The sequence below is a fragment of the Ovis aries genome, chromosome 23, assembly GCF_016772045.2.
Source record: "Ovis aries strain OAR_USU_Benz2616 breed Rambouillet chromosome 23, ARS-UI_Ramb_v3.0, whole genome shotgun sequence".
Classification (NCBI taxonomy): Eukaryota; Metazoa; Chordata; class Mammalia; order Artiodactyla; family Bovidae; genus Ovis; species Ovis aries.
Genome location: NC_056076.1, coordinates 53,766,393 through 53,778,432, shown reverse-complemented (window position 1 = coordinate 53,778,432; position 12,040 = coordinate 53,766,393). Strand labels below are relative to the sequence as shown.

At 40.4% G+C, this 12,040-nt stretch overlaps 1 pseudogene; it reads left to right on the top strand.

Moving 5' to 3' along the window:
- The first annotated feature begins 2,379 nt into the window (after positions 1 to 2,379).
- LOC101113979 (cilia- and flagella-associated protein 36-like) lies at positions 2,380 to 11,074 on the top strand (annotated as a pseudogene).
- The last annotated feature ends 966 nt before the right edge of the window (positions 11,075 to 12,040 follow it).

Sequence of the window (12,040 nt, the reverse complement as noted above, 5' to 3'; positions counted from 1 at the left end):
TGTTCTAGTTTCTTTTGTATTTCTTTTAAGAAGAAGGGAATGTGACCTTTTGTGATTTTTTTTGTTGTTGTTTTTGAGTCTTAGTTGGAATAGAGATAAGATTCAAGGAAATTTGATGCTGAAAAGCTATGGCAGCTCACATTAATGACCTTAAATATCTGAAATTAGCTAAAACGAATAAAAGCGCATTCTGAAGCTTTTTACTCTTGTCAGAAGTCTTTATGCAGGCATCTTTGGAAAGCAGAATTTGTCTTTTGTTCACTGTATGTCCATTTCTGTTCTTAAAAATGCTACTTTCTATTTGGAAAAGTTGGTTATTCAGGTTTTAATAGTATTTGATTGTGTGTCCAGATAGTATCTAACATTTATTGCACACTTTGTATTCAAGCTCTTGACATGGATATATTTGATCTGTGAAGATTTTGCTATATACTGTTATTACTCTAGTTACAATGGAATAAACTGAGGCCCCTAGAATTTAACTAACTTGAGCAAAGTTGTGTGGGTCGGAAGTCAGAGCTGGAATGCAATCCGGGCATCTGGCTGCAAAGTCCATGGTCTTTACTGTGTTTAACTTCCTCAGTACTTATTTCCCAGGGAGTAAAACCAAGCATACAAAACTTGGGAATTCCCTCTTGTTGCTTGGTTACTGTGTATAATATACATAGATAGTATAGTTTTCCTGGCTAAACATTTTTTTTTCTCTCTACAGAGTTTTACACACAGCAAACATTACTAAGGAAATAGTTTCTTTTCTGTTGTTTGATGATGGTGAAATGAAATGGTACTCACTTTGGGTCCAGATTTTTGTCTAAACAGTTGTGTTTATCAAGGTAATGCCTTTGTATGACTTAGGAAGAGCTGAATTAGGGAAAGGCACCATCTCAGGGTGGATGACCCCCGATGAGCCCCATGACTTTCCGTCTTTGTGGGATTTTTGTCCTGGAGAGAATGGCAGAGAAGCAGCCTTTTGCTGGAACACAGCCCTTGGGTAGGACAATACATTGGCCTGTGACTGCTGCCTGGATTTCAGTCTTTGCCGACCCTCCTGGCTTGGGGTTTTGTGCAGTGTAGAAATTGCTCAGGATTCCCAGATGGTGCTAATGGTAAAGAATCTGCCTGCCAGTGCAGGAGACACAAGAGAGGAGAGTTCGGCCCCTGGGTGGGGAAGATCCCCCAGAGGAGGGCATAGCAACCCACTGCAGTATTCTTGCCTGGAGAATCCCATAAATGGAGGAGCCTGGCAGGCTACACTCCATAGTGTCGCAAACAGCTGGACACAACTGAAGCGACTTAGCACTCATGCACGCAACCCATGATGGAGTTGTACTCAGTGGTCTTGGAAGGCGCTGAACCAACATATGGCCACACAGTTGAAAAGGAAAAAAAAAAAAGTCCATCAATCTGACATTATTCTAAAGAAAATTCCCATCCAGTTAGCATAGGGTTAGGATTAAAGTTAGGGATTTGTAACTACTAGCTTACCTTTCTAATTGATTCAGAACATAAATTCACAATTTATCTTGCATTCATTCCCTCGTCTAGCCTGAAATGTTCAGCCGTAAACTGTAGACATTAAGGAGTTTGATGTTTCCTTAACCTCTCCCCACCCTTCCCCCACCCAGGGGGATTCCTCTGTGTTTCATGAGCTAGTTCGCCATTGAGCCGTTAGGACTGGCATGCTACTGGTAGGATCTGCCTGCCTGATTTCACCTGCCTGTACTGCAAAACCCTCGAAGGCATATTTATGTTTAAAACCTCTTTATACATCTTGATGACACCTAGCAGAGTGCCTTACACATAACATTCAGATTAGCATCAAATTATATTACACTCTTCTTTTTCTCAAAGTTTGAAAAGTTATAAGTGTAAGAGTAACTTTTTTTTTTTTTTTTTTTTTTTGCCCTTCTCTAGAAAAATGACTTATTTGGTTAAAATTTCTAATTAGTTGCTTTTTTTTTTGGTCCTGTTTTACTGTTTCTTCCTTGTGGAGTGTTGATTTATAGACAGCTATCCTCACATTTTCCTTCATGTCTCTTCCACATAAATACATATGTGTTATATATTCCCCAGTTTCTATTTACAAGTTCCTTCATTCAAAACTTTGATATTGGAACTGGTCAGCCAGTGATGCTGCCATTTTATGAGAATATCATCTGCCCCAGGGAAGCCCGCTGGGTCAGATGACCACTCCCTGCGGCCATTGCACTTTCTTTGATTAATTTGGTGTCATACAAAGTGACTTAGAGATTTCAGCCAGGTGACTGCGGAGACTGCTGGGGCACATCGTTTCCCTGTCCTCTTGGTTCCCTGCGGCCGAAAGGCCTTCTAGGATCCGGGGATCTGGCCTCAGCTTCCATGGTGCCCCGTTGGGGCGGAATGGCTGCGGAAGAAGAGGACGAGGTGGAATGGGTGGTGGAGGGCATCACAGGGTTCCTGCGGGGCCCGGACTGGTCCATCCCTTTCTTTTCTTTTCTTTTTTTTTTTTTTAAATTTTTTAATTTTTTTTTAAATTTTAAAATCTTTAATTCTTACATGCGTTCCCAAACATGAACCCCCTCCCACCTCCCTCCCCATAACATCTCTCTGGGTCATCCCCATGCACCAGCCCCAAGCATGCTGTATCCTGTGTCAGACATAGACTGGTGATTCAATTCTTACATGATAGTATACATGTTAGAATGCCATTCTCCCAAATCATCCCACCCTCTCCCTCTCCCTCTGAATCCAAAAGTCTGTTATACACATCTGTGTCTTTTTTGCTGTCTTGCATACAGGGTCGTCATTGCCATCTTCCTAAATTCCATATATATGTGTTAGTATACTGTATTGGTGTTTTTCTTTCTGTCTTACTTCACTCTGTATAATCGGCTCCAGTTTCATCCATCTCATCAGAACTGATTCAAATGAATTCTTTTTAATGGCTGAGTAATACTCCATTGTGTATATGTACCACAGCTTTCTTATCCATTCATCTGCTGATGGACATCTAGGTTGTTTCCATGTCCTGGCTATTATAAACAGTGCTGCGATGAACATTGGGGTACATGTGTCTCTTTCAATTCTGGTTTCCTCGGTGTGTATGCCCAGCAGTGGGATTGCTGGGTCATAAGGTAGTTCTATTTGCAATTTTTTAAGAAATCTCCACACTGTTCTCCATAGTGGCTGTACTAGTTTGCATTCCCACCAACAGTGTAGGAGGGTTCCCTTTTCTCCACACCCTCTCCAGCATTTATTGCTTGCAGATTTTTGGATCGCAGCCATTCTGACTGGTGTGAAGTGGTACCTCATTGTGGTTTTGATTTGCATTTCTCTAATAATGAGTGATGTTGAGCATCTTTTCATGTGTTTCTTAGCCATCCGTATGTCTTCTTTGGAGAAATGTCTATTTAGTTCTTTGGCCCATTTTTTGATTGGGTCGTTTATTTTTCTGGAATTGAGCTGCATAAGTTGCTTGTATATTTTTGAGATTAGTTGTTTGTCAGTTGCTTCATTTGCTATTATTTTCCCCCATTCAGAAGGGTGTCTTTTCACCTTGCTTATATTTTCCTTTGTTGTGCAGAAGCTTTTAATTTTAATTAGATCCCATTTGTTTATTTTTGCTTTTATTTCCAGAATTCTGGGAGGTGGATCATAGAGGATCCTGCTGTGATTTATGTCTGAGAGTGTTTTGCCTATGTTCTCCTCTAGGAGTTTTATAGTTTCTGATCTTACATTTAGATCTTTAATCCATTTTGAGTTTATTTTTGTGTGCGGTGTTAGAAAGTGATCTAGTTTCATTCTTTTTACAAGTGGTTGACCAGTTTTCCCAGCACCACTTGTTAAAGAGATTGTCTTTACTCCATTGTATATTCTTGCCTCCTTTGTCAAAGATAAGGTGTCCATATGAGTGTGGATTTATCTCTGGGCTTTCTATTTTGTTCCATTGATCTATATGTCTGTCTTTGTGCCAGTACCATACTGTCTTGATGACTGTGGCTTTGTAGTAGAGCCTGAAGTCAGGCAAGTTGATTCCTCCCGTTCCATTCTTCTTTCTCAAGATTGCTTTGGCTATTAGAGGTTTTTTGTATTTCCATACAAATCTTGAAATTATTTGTTCTAGTTCTGTGAAAAATGTGGCTGGTAGCTTGATAGGGATTGCATTGAATTTGTAAATTGCTTTGGGTAGTATACTCATTTTCACTATATTGATTCTTCCGATCCATGAACATGGTATATTTTTCCGTCTATTAGTGTCCTCTTTGATTTCTTTCATCAGTGTTTTATAGTTTTCTATATATAGGTCTTTAGTTTCTTTAGGTAGATATATTCCTAAGTATTTTATTCTTTTCGTTGCAATGGTGAATGGGATTGTTTCCTTAATTTTTTTCTACTTTCTCATTATTCGTGTATAGGAATGCAAGGGATTTCTGTATGTTGATTTTATATCCTGCAAATTTACTATATTCATTGATTAGCTCTAGTAATTTTCTGGTGGAGTCTTTAGGGTTTTCCATGTAGAGGATCATGTCATCTGCAAACAGTGAGAGTTTTACTTCTTCTTTTCCAATTTGGATTCCTTTTATTTCTTTTTCTGCTCTGATTGCTGTGGCCAAAACTTCCAGAACTATGTTGAATAGTAGCGGTGAAAGTGGACACCCTTTTCTTGTTCCTGACTTTAGGGGAAATGCTTTCAATTTTTCACCATTGAGGATAATGTTTGCTGTGGGTTTGTCATATATAGCTTTTATTATGTTGAGGTATGTTCCTTCTATCCCTGCTTTCTGGAGAGTTTTTAATCATAAATGGATGTTGAATTTTGTCAAAGGCCTTCTCTGCATCTATTGAGATAATCATATGGTTTTTATTTTTCAATTCATTAGTGTGGTGAATTACATTGATTTGCAGATATTGAAGAATCCTTGCATCCCTGGGATAAAGCCCACTTGGTCATGGTGTATGATCTTTTCAATGTGTTGTTGGATCCTGATTGCCAGAATTTTGTTGAGGATTTTTGCATCTATGTTCATCAGTGATATTGGCCTGTAGTTTTCTTTTTTTGTGACATCTTTGTCAGGTTTTGGTATTAGGGTGATGGTGGCCTCATAGAATGAGTTTGGAAGTTTACCTTCCTCTGCAATTTTCTGGAAGAGTTTGAGTAGGATAGGTGTTAGCTCTTCTCGAAATTTTTGGTAGAATTCAGCTGTGAATTCGTCTGGACCTGGGCTTTTGTTTGCTGGAAGATTTCTGATTACAGTTTCAATTTCGGTGCTTGTGATGGGTCTGTTAAGATTTTCTATTTCTTCCTGGTTCAGTTTTGGAAAATTGTACTTTTCTAAGAATTTGTCCATTTCTTCCACGTTGTCCATTTTATTGGCATACAACTGCTGATAGTAGTCTCTTATGATCCTTTGTATTTCTGTGTTGTCTGTTGTGATCTCTCCATTTTCATTTCTAATTTTATTGATTTGATTTTTCTCTCTTTGCTTCTTGATGAGTCTGGCTAATGGTTTGTCAATTTTATTCATCCTTTCAAAGAACCAGCTTTTGGCTTTGTTGATTTTTGCTATGGTCTCTTTTGTTTCTTTTGCATTTATTTCTGCCCTAATTTTTAAGATTTCTTTCCTTCTACTAACTCTGGGGTTCTCCAATTCTTCCTTTTCTAGTTGCTTTAGTTGTAGAGTTAGGTTATTTATTTGACTTTTTTCTTGTTTCTTGAGGTATGCCTGTATTGCTATGAACTTTCCTCTTAGCACTGCTTTTATAGTGTCCCACAGGTTTTGGGTTGTTGTGTTTTCATTTTCATTAGTTTCTATGCATATTTTGATTTCTTTTTGATTTCTTCTGTGATTTGTTGGTTATTCAGAAGTGTGTTGTTCAACCTCCATATGTTAGAATTTTTAATAGTTTTTCTCCTGTAATTGAGATCTAATCTTAATGCATTATGGTCAGAAAAGATGCTTGGAATGATTTCGATTTTTTGAATTTATCAAGTTTAGATTTATGGCCCAGGATGTGATCTATCCTGGAGAAGGTTCCATGAGCACTTGAAAAAAGGTGAAATTCATTGTTTTGGGGTGAAATGTCCTATAGATATCAATTAGGTCTAACTGATCTAATGTATCATTTAAAGTTTGCGTTTCTTTGTTAATTTTCTGTTTAGTTGATCTGTCCATAGGTGTGAGTGGGGTATTAAAGTCTCCCACTATTATTGTGTTATTGTTGATTTCCCCTTTCATACTTGTTAGCATTTGTCTTACATATTGCGGTGCTCCTATATTGGGTGCATATATATTTATAATTGTTATATCTTCTTCTTGGATTGTTCCTTTGATCATTATGTAGTGGCCTTCTTTGTCTCTTTTCACAGCCTTTGTTTTAAAGTCTATTTTATTGGATATGAGTATTGCCACTCCTGCTTTCTTTTGGTCTCTATTCGCGTGGTATATCTTTTTCCAGCCCTTCACTTTCAGTCTGTATGTGTCCCTTGTTTTGAGGTGGGTCTCTTGTAAGCAGCATATAGAGGGGTCTTGTTTTTGTATCCATTCGGCCAGTCTTTGTCTTTTGGTTGGGGCGTTCAACCCATTTACGTTTAAGGTAATTATTGATAAGTATGATCCCGTTACCATTTACTTTATTGTTTTGGGTTCGGGTTTATACACCCTTTTCGTGTTTTCTGTCTAGAGAATATCCTTTAGAATTTGTTGGGAGAGCTGGTTTGGTGGTGCTGAATTCTCTCAGCTTTTGCTTGTCTGTAAAGCTTTTGATTTCTCCTTCGTATTTGAATGAGATCCTTGCTGGGTACAGTAATCTGGGCTGTAGGTTATTGTCTTTCATCACTTTAAGTATGTCTTGCCATTCCCTCCTGGCCTGAAGAGTTTCTATTGAAAGATCAGCTGTTATCCTTATGGGAATCCCCTTGTGTGTTATTTGTTGTTTTTCCCTTGCTGCTTTTAATATTTGTTCTTTGTGTTTGATCTTTGTTAATTTGATTAATATGTGTCTTGGGGTGTTTCGCCTTGGGTTTATCCTATTTGGGACTCTCTGTGTTTCTTGGACTTGTGTGATTATTTCCTTCCCCATTTTAGGGAAGTTTTCAACTATTATCTCCTCAAGGATTTTCTCATGATCTTTCTTTCTGTCTTCTTCTTCTGGGACTCCTATAATTCGAATGTTGGAGTGTTTCATATTGTCCTGGAGGTCTCTGAGATTGTCCTCGTTTCTTTTAATTCGTTTTTCTTGTTTCCTCTCTGATTCATTTATTTCTACCATTCTATCTTCTATTTCACTAATCCTATCTTCTGCCTCTGTTATTCTACTATTTGTTGCCTCCAGAGTGTTTCTGATCTCATTTATTGCGTTATTCATTATATTTTGACTCTTTTTTATTTCTTCTAGGTCCTTGTTAAACCTTTCTTGCATCTTTTCAATCCTTGTCTCTAGGCTATTTATCTGTGATTCCATTTTGATTTCAAGATTTTGGATCATTTTCACTATCAATATTTGGAATTCCTTCTCCAGTAGATTCCCTACTTCTTCCTCTTTTGTTTGGTTTGGTGGGCAACTCTCCTGTTCCTTTACCTGCTGAGTATTCCTCTGTCTCTTCATCTTGGTTATATTGCTGCGTTTGGGGTGGCCTCTTTATATTCTGGTAATTTGTGGAGTTCTCTTTATTATGGAGCTTTGGGTGGGGTTCTATCAGTGGCTTGTCAAGGTTTCCTGGTTAGGGAGGCTTGTGTTGGAGTTTTGGTGGGTGGAGCTGGGTTTCTTCTCTCTGGAGTGCAGTGGAATGACCCGTAATGGGTTATGAGACATAAAAGGTTTTGGGATAATTTTGAGCTGCCTGTATATTGAAGCTCAGGGGAGTGTTCCTGTGTTGCTGGAGAATTTGCGTGGTATGTCTTGTTTTGGAACTTGTTGGCCCTTGGGTGGAGCTTGGTTTTGGTGTAGGTATGAAGGCATTTGATGAACTCCTATTGCTTAATGTTCCCTGAATTCAAGAGTTCTCTAATGTTTTCAGGCTTTGGATTTAAGCCTCCTGCTTCTGGTTTTCAGTTTTATTTTTACAGTAGCCTCTAGACTTCTCCATCTATACAGCACTGATGATAAAACATCTAGGTTAAAGATGAAAAGTTTCTCCACATTGAGGGACACTCAGAGAGGTTCACTGAGTTACAAGGAGAAGAGAAGATGGAGGGGGTAGTTAGAGGTGACTGGAATGAGATGTGGTGAGATCAAAAGAGGAGAGAGCAAGCTAGCCAGTAGTCACTTCCTTATGTGCGCTCTATAGTCTGGACCGCTCAGAGGTATTTACAGAGTTATATGGGGCAGAGGAGAGGGAGGAAGTAGACAGAGGTGACCAGGAGGATAAGAGAGAGGAATGAGTAGGAGAGAGACAAATCCTGCCAGTAACCAGTTCCTTAGGTGTTCTCCACCGTCTGGAACAGACAGAGATTCACAGAGTTGGATAGAGAAGAGATTGGGGAGAAAAGAGACAGAGGCCACCTGGTGGAGAAAAAGGAGAGTCCAGAGGAGGAGAGAGTGGTCAAGCCAGTAATCTCGCTCTCAGGTAAACTTGGGTAGTGAAGTTTGGATTTTTAAATGTACAAAATTGACAACAAAAACCTAAGAGCAAAGATTAAAAATCTAGAGTAGAGGTTGGATTTTCAAAGATACAATATTAAAGAAAAGCAGAAGGAAAAAGGAAGAAAGAAAAAAAAGAATTATTAAAAAACAAACAAACAAACAAACAAACAAAACCACCAACAGCCATCCAAAGACTATATATGGTGTTTGCCTAAAATAAAAAAAAAAGTCTTTAAAAAAAATAGTAATAATAGGTTATAGAAATAAAAATTAGAGGAGAAATAGAAGACTTAACAATTAAAAAAAAGTTTAAAAAAAAAACAAAAAAGCAAAAAAAAAAAAAAAGAATGATTTTAAAAATAGTAAAAATATCTGGCCCTTCTCTGATGTTATGGGCCGTGTGGGATCACTTCCAAGGTGGTTCCCTCTGTTTAACTTCTTCTGTTTGCTGGTTTTTTAGGCTCACTAGTTCAATCGCGCTGTGGGGAGGGGGGATGCTACAAACAAATAGCACTGTCGTGTACACACAGTATCTCAGCCCCGCTTGACCTGTCCTTTCTCGCGGCGCACAAACAGCTCCGGCTCTACGATGCTCAGCCGGGAACCGTGTGGGGCCGGCCCTAGGCTGCGTGCACTTCCCCGGTCCAAGCCGCTCAGGTTCAGCGCTCAGGCAGCCCTCAGAGGCACAAATTCGGCTGGGACTGAGCTTTGTGCCCTTCCCAGGTCCGAGTAGCTCAGGAGTTTGGCGAGCGCGATCGCCGCGGCTTGTCACCTTTCCTGCCGCTGCTGCTCAGCTTTCTGGGTGGACCGCTGGCACACCCCGAGAGGCAGATTGTGACTGTCCAGCACCCCCAGAAGTCTTAGCAAAGGAGCCTGCTTGCAGTTAGGTAAGTAAAGTCTCTCTGGGTCTGCAATTGCCCCTTTCCAGTCCTTACCACTCTGGCTGCCTGCCCCGGGCGGGGGATGGTCTGCAGCCGGCTTTTCCGTTCCATCCTTTGTTCTGTGCTCGGTCCTGGCGGTGTCTTATGTTCGAGCTTTTCGTGCGATAGCTATCCCACAGTCTGGGTTGCTAGCCCAAGTTAGATGGTTCTGGTTGCGCGTGGGGCGTTCCTGCCCGATTCTTACAAAGCACTGCAGCCCGCGCCTCCCGCGCGTCCCTGCCCTGCCCCCACTTCCCAATGGTGGATGCAGGCGTCTGTGCTGCTTTTCCGCTGGGGGAGTTACTGGTGGGCTTGCAATCTCTTGGTTTTATTTATCTATTTTTCCTTCCTGTTATGTTGCCCTCTGTGTTTCCAAGGCTCGCCACAGACTCGGCAGGGAGAGTGTTTCCTGGTGTTTGGAAACCTCTCTTCTTAAAATTCCCTTCCCGGGATGAGCTTCCCTTCCCGGGACGGAGCTCCCTCCCCACCTCCTTTGTCTCCTTTCTCGTCTTTTATATTTTTTCCTACCTGTTTTTGAAGACAATGGTCTGCTTTTCTGGTTGCCTGATGTCCTCTGCCAGCCTACAGAAGTTGTTTTGTGGAGTTTGCTCGGCGTTGAAATGTTCTTTTGAGGAATTTGTGAGGGAGAAAGTGGTCTTCCCATCCTATTCCTCCGCCATCTTTTCAGAAACCGGTCCATCCCATTCTTGGACATCGTGGAGCAGAAATGTGAAGTTTTTGATGATGAAGAAGAGAGCAAATTGACCTATACAGAGATACATCAGGAATATAAAGAACTAGTTGAAAAGCTGTTAGAAACTTACCTTAAAGAAATTGGAATTAATGAAGATCAATTTCAAGAGCATGTACTCCTCTTGCAAAGACTTGTACATCACAGGTGTATTACCTGGCTGCTTAACAGATGGTTCTGATGTGATCAGTGACCTTGAACAGGAAGAGATGAAAATCCTGAAGGAAGTTCTTAGAAAATCGAAAGAGGAGTATGACCAGGAGGAAGAAAGGAAGAAAAAAAAGCAGTTATCAGAGGCCAAAACAGAAGAGCCTCCGATGCAGGCCAAAGAAATGGCGAAAATGAATAATTCCCAAGGGGATGGTGAACATTTTGCATCAGAAGTTAAAGTGCATTTTGCTAATCAATCAGTCCAACCTTTGACAAGAAAGCTGGAAATGTTACCTGAAACTTCTTGCCTCCCACAAAAAGGCCTGAAGATTCCTGGCTTCGAACATGCAAGCATGGAGGGACCAATAGCAACTTTATCAACACTTCGAACAGAAGCGCTCCGCCAGCCCAAACACTATCTAAAACAGAAGAGAGATAAGTTGATGTCCATGAGGAAGGACATGAAGACTAAGCAGAATCAAACTTCGGAGCAGAAAGGAAAATCTGCTGGGGAGGTGGAGGAAATGACAGACAGACCAGAAATGACAGCAGAGGAGAAACAAACATTACTAAAGAGGAGCTTGCTTGCAGAGAAACTTAAAGAAGAACGTTTTAATAAGTAAATTTAAGAACAATTTAGCAAGCAGTTCAAAATTTCTTAAAAATAAATTATTGAATCCTTAAAAAACAACAAAGAAAACAAAGAGACTTAGATAATACAGGATGATTTAGGCAAAGTCGCCAAAGGTGAATACAGTCATTTCTTCACTTTTAGGAGGCAGTTTTGTCACCTTGCTGTTACTTTTTCCCCCCCACTGTGAAGTTTAGGTATTCAGCTAGGTTGGAATAAATTATCCAAATCTGAGGTTTCCCAAATATATTAAGTAGAAAAGGATTTTTTTGAAAATCATCTCTATTGGAATATAGTATATGTGTTAGTTTCTGCTGTACAGCAAAATGAATCAGTTATACATAGATCCACCTTGTTTTTAGTATTTTCTTTTTTTATTGGCGTATAATTGCTTTACCGTGCTGTGTTAGTTTCTGTTAGACAGTGAATAAATCAGCCATATGCATACATATAGCCCTTCCCTTTTGCATCTCCCACCCCCATCCCACCCATCTAGGTTGGCACAGAGTGCTGAGCTGAGCTTCCAGTGCTGGGGGAGGGACCTATCCACTTTTTTTTCCTTGATTCAGTAGGTTTTTTACTGGTATTTCTCTGTAAACTCCCTAACTCTTAACAGAGTATCGCTAGGATTCCGTAGCCCACGCTTCTTGAGAAGGATATTCAGATAAAACTCAAAGCTCTTTTCTGCCATAGTGCCGCCTCTTCCCCAGATTTTCCATTTCAGCAAGGGGCCCGTTTTCCATTTTGAACAGAGCTTCTGTTTGTCAAGGATTTCCCTGGTGGCTCAGATGGTAAAGTGTCTGCCTACAGTGCGGGAGACCGGGGTTCAGTCCCTGGGTCAGGAAGATCCTCTGGAGAAGGAAATGGCAACCCAGTCCTGAACTCTTGCCTGGAAAATCCCATGGACGGAGGAGCATGGTACACTACAGTCCGTGGGGTCCCGAAGAGTCAGACTCGGACTTCGCTTTCACTTTCTGTTTGCCAGTGCAGCCTCTTACTCGGATCACTTTAGGGTCGGCCTTG